Here is an 11,952-nt window from a genome sequence, read left to right on the forward strand (position 1 = left end):
CGGCCATTTTGTAGTGGTGTCCGAATTCTGAGTGAACGACATCATTCCCTACATTCTTCACTACTTTTATCCACAATCCTCTCTGAATTCGAGTGTACATACGATGTACACTTGCTGAGACACTATTTCCCACAATCCATCACGATAAGGCGATTGAGCGCGAATGAAAAATAAACAAAAATGCCACCATGGCAACGGTGCACCCGAGTTAGAAAACAATCATTTATAAGACCAGACGCCTGGTTATTTATTTATACATACCGTTAATGTCTATATTTGAAAAATCAAATGTGTTGTGTAGTGTTTTGTTCTCTTTTATTTTCACATATAAATTAAAAAAGTAAATAAATATGACAAGCAAGTGTTTTATTATCTTTTTTTTTATCAAATAACGCAATAAACGTGAAAAATACATACATACAATGGTTACATACAATTCACACAGCCAAAAAAAGGAAATATTAAAAATGGGTAGGTAATGTTTATGACAAATTGTCTGAGCTCTCTCGGCGCGTGATAATTATGTCAGCGTCCAAATTCTTTGCTGATGTAGTGCACTCAACTGCCATTCACTATGTAGGGATTAGTGAACGAGTGAGCGGTTTCAGACACAGCTAAGGAAGTATCAGCAAAAGATTACTAGATTTCTAGCCCTTGCATTAGCTTTACTACTAGATATATTTATGGAGATGAAAAATAATAAGGCGCCCTGTACAGCTATGATCAGCTTTTCGGCCGAGCATTCAATGTTGTTACGCTGCAAGCTGATGGTTCGTTGCTGCCGCGCTCTATCACTCGCACACCATAAAGAGCAAATTGTTTTTTAATGTTTCAATTTCGTGATTAAAATGACATAATTAGGAAGCGGATAATTTCTTCATAAACAGCTCATTATGACTCAATGTTAGAATGCTGCACCTACACTCGATAGTGTGAATAAGATCAGCGCAACGCAGACCACTGCATTGACAGGGTAAAACACATGATCTGTCTACGGCCAGGGCTCAGCGGAAGATAGAAAATACCGGTCCAGCGCTGATTGAGGAATTAAATTTGAAAATAAAAGACAGTTTGACATCTTTTTTCTCACATTCTCGCATTTTTTCTCGCATCTATCCACTACCTGCTAACGTTAGTGCACTGCACCCGAGCAAGCACACTTTGCAGTTCCTCCGGAAATGCATTTTTCTAGTTAAGTGTGCTTGCTAAAAAGCAGCACACTTATTGTTCTTCTTAAGTTTTCTTATTATTATTATTATTCCCGGGAGAAAAATTTTGGCCAGCTCCTGCGCCTAGGCCCTTTTAGACAGAGACACCGTTCCAACTTTAAAACGTTCGGTCAGTACCGGTGTAAGTTGCTCGCGAAGATGACATCACAAGTCCATGTCGTTTGTCCGCCATAGTGGATTGAACAGGAAGCGAAACTAAAGTTTCACAGGTCACAAATTTGGTCCGAACTTCACGAAACTGGACGTACATGATCCTTGGACCAAGCCTCACATAAGTTACTAGAAGGATTTTTGATTTTCGGAAGCGTTTGCCCGTCACAGCCAAACGAAATCAGCGGCGTAGTCACCAAAACAGGAAGTAGTTCATATTTCAGGAACTCTATCACGTATCGAAACCAAACTTTGTACATTAACTCAAGACTCCAATGTGAGGATGTACAAGATGAAAAAAAAAAAAAAAAATCCAAAATTGTAAATAATTTGGCAACCCCCCCCCCCAGCTATTTGGTCAGCTCCTGCGCCTAGGCCCTTTGAGACAGAGACACCGTTCCAACTTTAAAACGTCCGGTCAGTACCGGTGTAAGTTGCTCGCGAAGATGACATCACGAGTTCATGTCGTTTGTCCGCAATATTGGATTGAACAGAAAGCTAAACTAAAGTTTCACAGGTCACAAATTTGGTCCGAACTTCACGAAACTGGACGTGCATGATCCTTGGACCAAGCCTCACAAAAGTTACTAGAAGGATTTTTGATTTTCGGAAGCGTTTGCCCGTCACAGCCAAACGAAATCAGCGGCGTAGTCGCCAAAACAGGAAGTAGTTCATATCTCAGGAACGCTGTCACGTATCGAAACCAAACTTTGTACATTAACTCAAGACTCCAATGTGAGGATGTACAAGATAAAAAAAAAAAAAAAATCCAAAATTTTACATCATTTGGCAACCCCCCCCCCCCAGCTATTTGGTCAGCTCCTGCGCCTAGGCCCTTTGAGACAGAGACACCGTTCCAACTTTAAAACGTCCGGTCAGTACCGGTGTAAGTTGCTCGCGAAGATGACATCACAAGTCCATGTCGTTTGTCCGCCATAGTGGATTGAACAGAAAGCCAAACTAAAGTTTCACAGGTCACAAAATTGGTCCGAACTTCACGAAACTGGACGTACATGATCCTTGGACCAAGCCTCACAAAAGTTACTAGAAGGATTTTTGATTTTCGGAAGCGTTTGCCCGTCACAGCCAAACAAAATCAGCGGCGTAGTCGCCAAACAGGAAGTCGTCCATATCTCAGGAACTCTGTCACGTATCGAAACCAAACTTTATACATGAACTCGGGACTCCAATGTGAGGAAGCACAAGATCTGAATTTAATTTTTTTTAATTTTATTTCAGGCTAATAGACAAACCCATTTACCTATGTCTATGCAAGAGCTTCCTCACACTTTTAATGTTAATGCATTTAGACAGTAGGTGGCACTGTTGTATTACATTTCACAGAGCTGCCAAGTCAGTGTATAGACTGTATTCGTTTTTACTAGGTTTGTCTTAATAAATGCAGGCATGAATTTCGTTTTTTGCATTGGTCTAATGTAATCATCATCTGTATTAATACAGATTTGTATGCATAAATTGTGCATTTCCAGTTCTCAAAGCAGTTAATAACAAAAAAACAAAACAACACTTTATACAAAATACATCATGCTCTTCGCTAACCAAACAAACAATTCATTGTCTGTGGCTGTGTTTGTGCGCACGGGAAATATGCTGCGCATAACAATAGAAAACAAGGAGAAACGCGCAGTCACATGCTCAAACAATCAACAACGTCGCTCTAGAGGTGCGTTGTGGACTGCGAAGTGGACTTCACAGGGTATTCCGCCATTTTAAGTGAGATTCTAATCCAAAGGGAGCGAACATGTTCAGTTCGAAGGGCACTGTGCACGGCATAGGGAATAAGGGAACATCGATACATCACTTCACAGGAAGTGGAGAGCGATGATCACGCAACTGTCATTTCGCGCACCACGTCATCACCAGTCAGAACGGTCATAACTAACGATGGAGGAGTTTACGTATGTGTGTAAGTATTCATACATTTCGCCATTGTTATACAAATGACAGTATTTTAACGGTTATTGTTGTGAATATTACATATACTATTTTTGATGATTATAATTTACCTCAGTGAATGCAGCCAGCTTAGCTAGTTTGTGAAAAGTGATTTTATTTTAGGTAGTTGTAAAATAGTGCAATATAATTGTAAATATATAATATAATAATAAAAATTAAAATATGAATGTAGTCCTATATTTATGTTATTTCATAATCTGTGCGACTCCGTCGTTGACTTTCTTTGATGACATTTGCAGGGCGTTTCAAATGAGCGGATATTGTCAGTGAAGTCCACTTCAACTGATATACCGTGCTCGGGGAGTAGGGGAGCAGTGAACACTGCGTATGGACCCTGTCGAATGGAACGCACATTAGATGTGTAAAAACAAGTGGAAAGCGCGAGCGTGCCGCTGTCTCCTTTCCACAAGCGCTTGTTCTCCTGTGGCGTCTGTCGTTGCTATGCAACCGTGAACCGCGCTCTCCATGATGACAAGAGCTGTGTCTGAAATCGCTCCCTATCCACTATATAGTGCACTATTTAGGGTGTCGGCCATTTTGTAGTGGTGTCCGAATTCTGAGTGAACGACATCATTCCCTACATTCTTCACTTCTTTAACCCACAATCCTCTCTGAATTCGAGTGTACATGTACACTTGCTGAGACACTACTATTTCCCACAATCCAACACGATAAGGCGATAGAGCGCGAATGAAAAATAAACAAAAATGGCACCATGGCAACGGTGCAAGCGTGTTAGAAAACAATAATTTATAAGACCAGATGCCTGGTTATTTATTTATATATACCGTTATATCTATATTTGAATAAAAAAATGTGTTGTGTAGTGTTTTGTTCTCTTTTATTTTCACATATAAATGTAAAAAGTAAATAAATATGACAAGCAAGTGTTTTTATTATCTTTTTTAAAAATCAAATAACGCAATAAACGTGAAAAATACATACATACAATTTACATATTTTTTCTCGCATTCTCGCATTTTTTCTCTCATCTCGCATCTATCCACTACCTAACGTTAGTGCACTGCACCCGAGCAAGCACACTTTGCAGTTCCTCCGGAAATGCATTTTTCTAGTTAAGTGTGCTTGCTGAAAGCGCACACTTATTGTTCTTCTTAAGTTTTCTTATTATTATTAAGTGTGCTTGCTGAAAGCGCACACTTATTGTTCTTCTTAAGTTTTCTTATTATTATTATTATTATTATTATTCCCGGGAGAAAAATTTTGGCCAGCTCCTGCGCCTAGGCCCTTTGAGACAGAGACACCGTTCCAACTTTAAAACGTTCGGTCAGTACCGGTGTAAGTTGCTCGCGAAGATGACATCACGAGTCCATGTCGTTCGTCCGCCATAGTGGATTGAACAGAAAGCGAAACTAAAGTTTCACAGGTCACAAATTTGGTCCGAACTTCACGAAACTGGACGTACATGATCCTTGGAGCAAGCCTCACCAAAGTTACTAGAAGGATTTTTGATTTTCGGAAGCGTTTGCCCGTCACAGCCAAACGAAATCGGCGGCGTAGTCGCCAAAACAGGAAGTAGTTCATATCTCAGGAACGTTGTCACGTATCGAAACCAAACTTTGTACATTAACTCGAGACTCCAATGTGAGGATGTACAAGATAAAAAAAAATAAAAAATTTACATTATTTGGCAACCCCCCCCCCCAGCTATTTGGCCAGCTCCTGCGCCTAGGCCCTTTGAGACAGAGACACCATTCCAACTTTAAACGTCCGGTCAGCACCGGTGTAAGTTGCTCGCGAAGATGACATCACAAGTCCATGTCGTTTGTCCGCCATATTGGATTGAACAGAAAGCGAAACTAAAGTTTCACAGGTCACAAATTTGGTCCGAACTTCACGAAACTAGACGTACATGATCATTGGAGCAAGCCTCATCAAAGTTACTAGAAGGATTTTTGATTTTGGAAGCGTTTGCCCGTCACAGCCAAACGAAATCAGCGGCGTAGTCGCCAAACAGGAAGTCGTCCATATCTCAGGAACTCTGTCACGTATCGAAACCAAACTTTATACATGAACTCGGGACTCCAATGTGAGGATGTACAAGATCTGAATTTTTTTATTTTATTTTTTATTTAAGGGCAATAGACAAACCCATTTACCTATGTCTATGCAAGAGTTTCACCTTTTTATGTTAGGTAATGCATTTAGACAGTAGGTGGCACTGTTGTATTACATTTCACAGAGCAGCCAAGTCAGTGTATAGACTGCATTCGTTTTTACCAGGTTTGTCTTAATAAATGCAGGCATGAATTTCGTTTTTTGCATTGGTCTATTTTAATCATCTTCATTTATTAATATATACAGATTTGTATGCATGAATTGTGCATTTCCAATCCTCAAAGCAGTTAATAAAAAAAAAAAAAAAACTTTATACAAAATACATCATGCTCTTCTTCGATAACCGAACAAACAATTAATTGTCTGTGGCTGTGTTTGTGCGCGCGGGAAATATGCTGCGCATAACAATAGAAAACAAGGAGAAACGCGCAGTCACATGCTCAAACAATCAACAACGTCGCTCTAGAGGTGCGTTGTGGACTGCGAAGTGGACTTCACAGGGTATTCCGCCATCTTAAGTTAGAGTCTAATCCGAAGGGAGCGAACATGTTCAGTTCGAAGGGCACTGCGCACGGCATAGGGAATAAGGGAACATCGATACATCACTTCACAGGAAGTGGAGAGCGATGATCACACACCCAACTGTCATTTCGCGCATCAGGTCATCACCAGTCAGAACGGTCATAACTAACGATGGAGGAGTTGTGTGTAAGTAATACATTTCGCCATTGTTATACAAATGACAGTATTTTTAATGGTTATTGTTGTGAATATTACATATACTATTTTTGATGATTATAATTTACCTCAGTGAATGCAGCCAGCTTAGCTAGTTTGTGAAGTAAAGTGATTTTATTTTAGGTAGTTGTAAAATAGTGCAATATAATTGTTAATATATAATATAATAATAAAAATTAAAATATGAATGTAGTCCTATATATATTTATTATATCATAATCTGCGCGACTCCGTCGTTGACTTTCTTTGATGACATTTGCTGGGCGTTTCTAATGAGCGATTGTCAGTGAAGTCCACTTCAACTGATATACCGTGCTCAGGGAGTAGGGGAGCAGTGAACACTGCATATGGACCCTGTCGAATGGAACGCACATTAGATGTGTAAAAACAAGTGGAAAACGCGAGCGCGCCGCTGTCTCCTTTCGCTTGTTCTCCTGTGGCGTCTGTCGTTGCTATGCAACCATGAACTGCGCTCTCCATGATGACAAGAGCTGTGTCTGAAATCGCTCCCTATCCACTATATAGTGCACTATTTAGGGTGTCGGCCATTTTGTGTCCGAATTCTGAGTGAACGACATCATTCCCTACATTCTTCACTACTTTTATCCACAATCCTCTCTGAATTCGAGTGTACATACGATGTACACTTGCTGAGACACTATTTCCCACAATCCATCACGATAAGGCGATTGAGCGCGAATGAAAAATAAACAAAAATGCCACCATGGCAACGGTGCACCCGAGTTAGAAAACAATCATTTATAAGACCAGACGCCTGGTTATTTATTTATACATACCGTTATGTCTATATTTGAAAAATCAAATGTGTTGTGTAGTGTTTTGTTCTCTTTTATTTTCACATATAAATTAAAAAGTAAATAAATATGACAAGCAAGTGTTTTTATTATCTTTTTTTTAATCAAATAACGCAATAAACGTGAAAAATACATACATACAATGGTTACATACAATTCACACAGCCAAAAAAAGGAAATATTAAAGATGGGTAGGTAATGTTTATGACAAATTGTCTGAGCTCTCTGGCGCGTGATAATTATGTCAGCGTCCAAATTCTTTGCTGATGTAGTGCACTCAACTATGTAGGGATTAGTGAACGAGTGAGCGGTTTCAGACACAGCTAAGGAAGTATCAGCAAAAGATTACTAGATTTCTAGCCCTTGCATTAGCTTTACTACTAGATATATTTATGGAGATGAAAAATAATAAGGCGCCCTGTACAGCTATGATCAGCTTTTCGGCCGAGCATTCAATGTTGTTACGCTGCAAGCTGATGGTTCGTTGCTGCCGCGCTCTATCACACGCACACCATAAAGAGCAAATTGTTTTTTAATGTTTCAATTTCGTGATTAAAAAGAATTAGGAAGCGGATAATTTCTTCATAAACAGCTCATTATGACTCAATGTTAGAATGCTGCACCTACACTCGATAGTGTGAATAAGATCAGCGCAACGCAGACCACTGCATTGACAGGGTAAAACACATGATCTGTCTACGGCCAGGGCTCAGCGGAAGACAGAAAATGCCGGTCCAGCGCTGATTGAGGAATTAAATTCGAAAATAAAAGACAGTTTGACATCTTTTTTCTCGCATTCTCGCATTTTTTCTCGCATCTCGCATCTATCCACTACCTGCTAACGTTAGTGCACTGCACCCGAGCAAGCACACTTTGCAGTTCCTCCGGAAATGCACTTTTCTAGTTATTATTATTATTCCCGGGAGAAAAATTTTGGCCAGCTCCTGCGCCTAGACCCTTTCAGACAGAGACACCGTTCCAACTTTAAAACGTTCGGTCAGTACCGGTGTAAGTTGCTCGCGAAGATGACATCACGAGTCCATGTCTTTCGTCCGCCATAGTGGATTGAACAGAAAACGAAACTAAAGTTTCACAGGTCACAAATTTGGTCCGAACTTCACGAAACTGGACGTACATGATCCTTGGAGCAAGCCTCATCAAAGTTACTAGAAGGATTTTTGATTTTCGGAAGCGTTTGCCCGTCACAGCCAAACGAAATCGGCGGCGTAGTCGCCAAAACAGGAAGTAGTTCATATCTCAGGAACGTTGTCACGTATCGAAACCAAACTTTGTACATTAACTCGAGACTCCAATGTGAGGATGTACAAGATAAAAAAAAATTTTTTTTTACATTATTTGGCAACCCCCCCCCCCCCAGCTATTTGGCCAGCTCCTGCGCCTAGGCCCTTTGAGACAGAGACACCGTTCCAACTTTAAAACGTCCGGTCAGCACCGGTGTAAGTTGCTCGCGAAGATGACATCACAAGTCCATGTCGTTTGTCCGCCATATTGGATTGAACAGAAGGCGAAACTAAAGTTTCACAGGTCACAAATTTGGTCCGAACTTCACGAAACTAGACGTACATGATCATTGGAGCAAGCCTCATCAAAGTTACTAGAAGGATTTTTGATTTTCGGAAGCGTTTGCCCGTCACAGCCAAACGAAATCAGCGGCGTAGTCGCCAAACAGGAAGTCGTCCATATCTCAGGAACTCTGTCACATATCGAAACCAAACTTTATACATGAACTCGGGACTCCAATGTGAGGATGTACAAGATCTGAATTTTCTTTATTTTTTTTTTATTTCAGGCTAATAGACAAACCCATTTACCTATGTCTATGCAAGAGTTTCACCTTTTGATGTTAGGTAATGCATTTAGACAGTAGGTGGCACTGTTGTATTACATTTCACAGAGCAGCCAAGTCAGTGTATAGACTGCATTCGTTTTTACCAGGTTTGTCTTAATAAATGCAGGCATGAATTTCGTTTTTTGCATTGGTCTATTTTAATCATCTTAATTTATTTATATATACAGATTTGTATGCATGAATTGTGCATTTCCAATCCTCAAAGCAGTTAATAAAAAAAAAAAAAACTTTATACAAAATACATCATGCTCTTCTTCGATAACCGAACAAACAATTAATTGTCTGTGGCTGTGTTTGTGCGTGCGGGAAATATGCTGCGCATAACAATAGAAAACAAGGAGAAACGCGCAGTCACATGCTCAAACAATCAACAACGTCGCTCTAGAGGTGCGTTGTGGACTGCGAAGTGGACTTCACAGGGTATTCCGCCATCTTAAGTTCTAATCCGAAGGGAGCGAACATGTTCAGTTCGAAGGGCACTGCGCACAGCATAGGGAATAAGGGAACATCGATACATCACTTCACAGGAAGTGGAGAGCGATGATCACACACCCAACTGTCATTTCGCGCATCAGGTCATCACCAGTCAGAACGGTCATAACTAACGATGGAGGAGTTTACGTATGTGTGTAAGTAATACATTTCGCCATTGTTATACAAATGACAGTATTTTTAACGGTTATTGTTGTGAATATTACATATACTATTTTTGATGATTATAATTTACCTCAGTGAATGCAGCCAGCTTAGCTAGTTTGTGAAGTAAAGTGATTTTATTTTAGGTAGTTGTAAAATAGTGCAATATAATTGTAAATATATAATATAATAATAAAAATTAAAATATGAATGTAGTCCTATATTTATGTTATTTCATAATCTGTGCGACTCCGTCGTTGACTTTCTTTGATGACATTTGCAGGGCGTTTCAAATGAGCGGATATTGTCAGTGAAGTCCACTTCAACTGATATACCGTGCTCGGGGAGTAGGGGAGCAGTGAACACTGCGTATGGACCCTGTCGAATGGAACGCACATTAGATGTGTAAAAACAAGTGGAAAGCGCGAGCGTGCCGCTGTCTCCTTTCCACAAGCGCTTGTTCTCCTGTGGCGTCTGTCGTTGCTATGCAACCGTGAACCGCGCTCTCCATGATGACAAGAGCTGTGTCTGAAATCGCTCCCTATCCACTATATAGTGCACTATTTAGGGTGTCGGCCATTTTGTAGTGGTGTCCGAATTCTGAGTGAACGACATCATTCCCTACATTCTTCACTACTTTAACCCACAATCCTCTCTGAATTCGAGTGTACATGTACACTTGCTGAGACACTACTATTTCCCACAATCCAACACGATAAGGCGATAGAGCGCGAATGAAAAATAAACAAAAATGGCACCATGGCAACGGTGCAAGCGTGTTAGAAAACAATAATTTATAAGACCAGATGCCTGGTTATTTATTTATATATACCGTTATATCTATATTTGAATAAAAAATGTGTTGTGTAGTGTTTTGTTCTCTTTTATTTTCACATATAAATGTAAAAAGTAAATAAATATGACAAGCAAGTGTTTTTATTATCTTTTTTAAAAATCAAATAACGCAATAAACGTGAAAAATACATACATACGATTTACATCTTTTTTCTCGCATTCTCGCATTTTTTCTCTCATCTCGCATCTATCCACTACCTAACGTTAGTGCACTGCACCCGAGCAAGCACACTTTGCAGTTCCTCCGGAAATGCATTTTTCTAGTTAAGTGTGCTTGCTGAAAGCGCACACTTATTGTTCTTCCTAAGTTTTCTTCTTATTATTAAGTGTGCTTGCTGAAAGCGCACACTTATTGTTCTTCTTAAGTTTTCTTATTATTATTATTATTATTATTATTCCCGGGAGAAAAATTTTGGCCAGCTCCTGCGCCTAGGCCCTTTGAGACAGAGACACCGTTCCAACTTTAAAACGTTCGGTCAGTACCGGTGTAAGTTGCTCGTGAAGATGACATCACGAGTCCATGTCGTTCGTCCGCCATAGTGGATTGAACAGAAAGCGAAACTAAAGTTTCACAGGTCACAAATTTGGTCCGAACTTCACGAAACTGGACGTACATGATCCTTGGAGCAAGCCTCACCAAAGTTACTAGAAGGATTTTTGATTTTCGGAAGCGTTTGCCCGTCGCAGCCAAACGAAATCGGCGGCGTAGTCGCCAAAACAGGAAGTAGTTCATATCTCAGGAACGTTGTCACGTATCGAAACCAAACTTTGTACATTAACTCGAGACTCCAATGTGAGGATGTACAAGATAAAAAAAAATAAAAAATTTACATTATTTGGCAACCCCCCCCCAGCTATTTGGCCAGCTCCTGCGCCTAGGCCCTTTGAGACAGAGACACCATTCCAACTTTAAACGTCCGGTCAGCACCGGTGTAAGTTGCTCGCGAAGATGACATCACAAGTCCATGTCGTTTGTCCGCCATATTGGATTGAACAGAAAGCGAAACTAAAGTTTCACAGGTCACAAATTTGGTCCGAACTTCACGAAACTAGACGTACATGATCATTGGAGCAAGCCTCATCAAAGTTACTAGAAGGATTTTTGATTTTCGGAAGCGTTTGCCCGTCACAGCCAAACGAAATCAGCGGCGTAGTCGCCAAACAGGAAGTCGTCCATATCTCAGGAACTCTGTCACGTATCGAAACCAAACTTTATACATGAACTCGGGACTCCAATGTGAGGATGTACAAGATCTGAATTTTTTTATTTTATTTTTTATTTAAGGGCAATAGACAAACCCATTTACCTATGTCTATGCAAGAGTTTCACCTTTTTATGTTAGGTAATGCATTTAGACAGTAGGTGGCACTGTTGTATTACATTTCACAGAGCAGCCAAGTCAGTGTATAGACTGCATTCGTTTTTACCAGGTTTGTCTTAATAAATGCAGGCATGAATTTCGTTTTTTGCATTGGTCTATTTTAATCATCTTCATTTATTAATATATACAGATTTGTATGCATGAATTGTGCATTTCCAATCCTCAAAGCAGTTAATAAAAAAATAAAAAAAACTTTATACAAAATACATCATGCTCTTCTT

This window comes from Scardinius erythrophthalmus (assembly GCF_964197995.2).
Source record: "Scardinius erythrophthalmus genome assembly, contig: HAP1_SCAFFOLD_81, whole genome shotgun sequence".
Lineage (NCBI taxonomy): Eukaryota > Metazoa > Chordata > Actinopteri > Cypriniformes > Leuciscidae > Scardinius > Scardinius erythrophthalmus.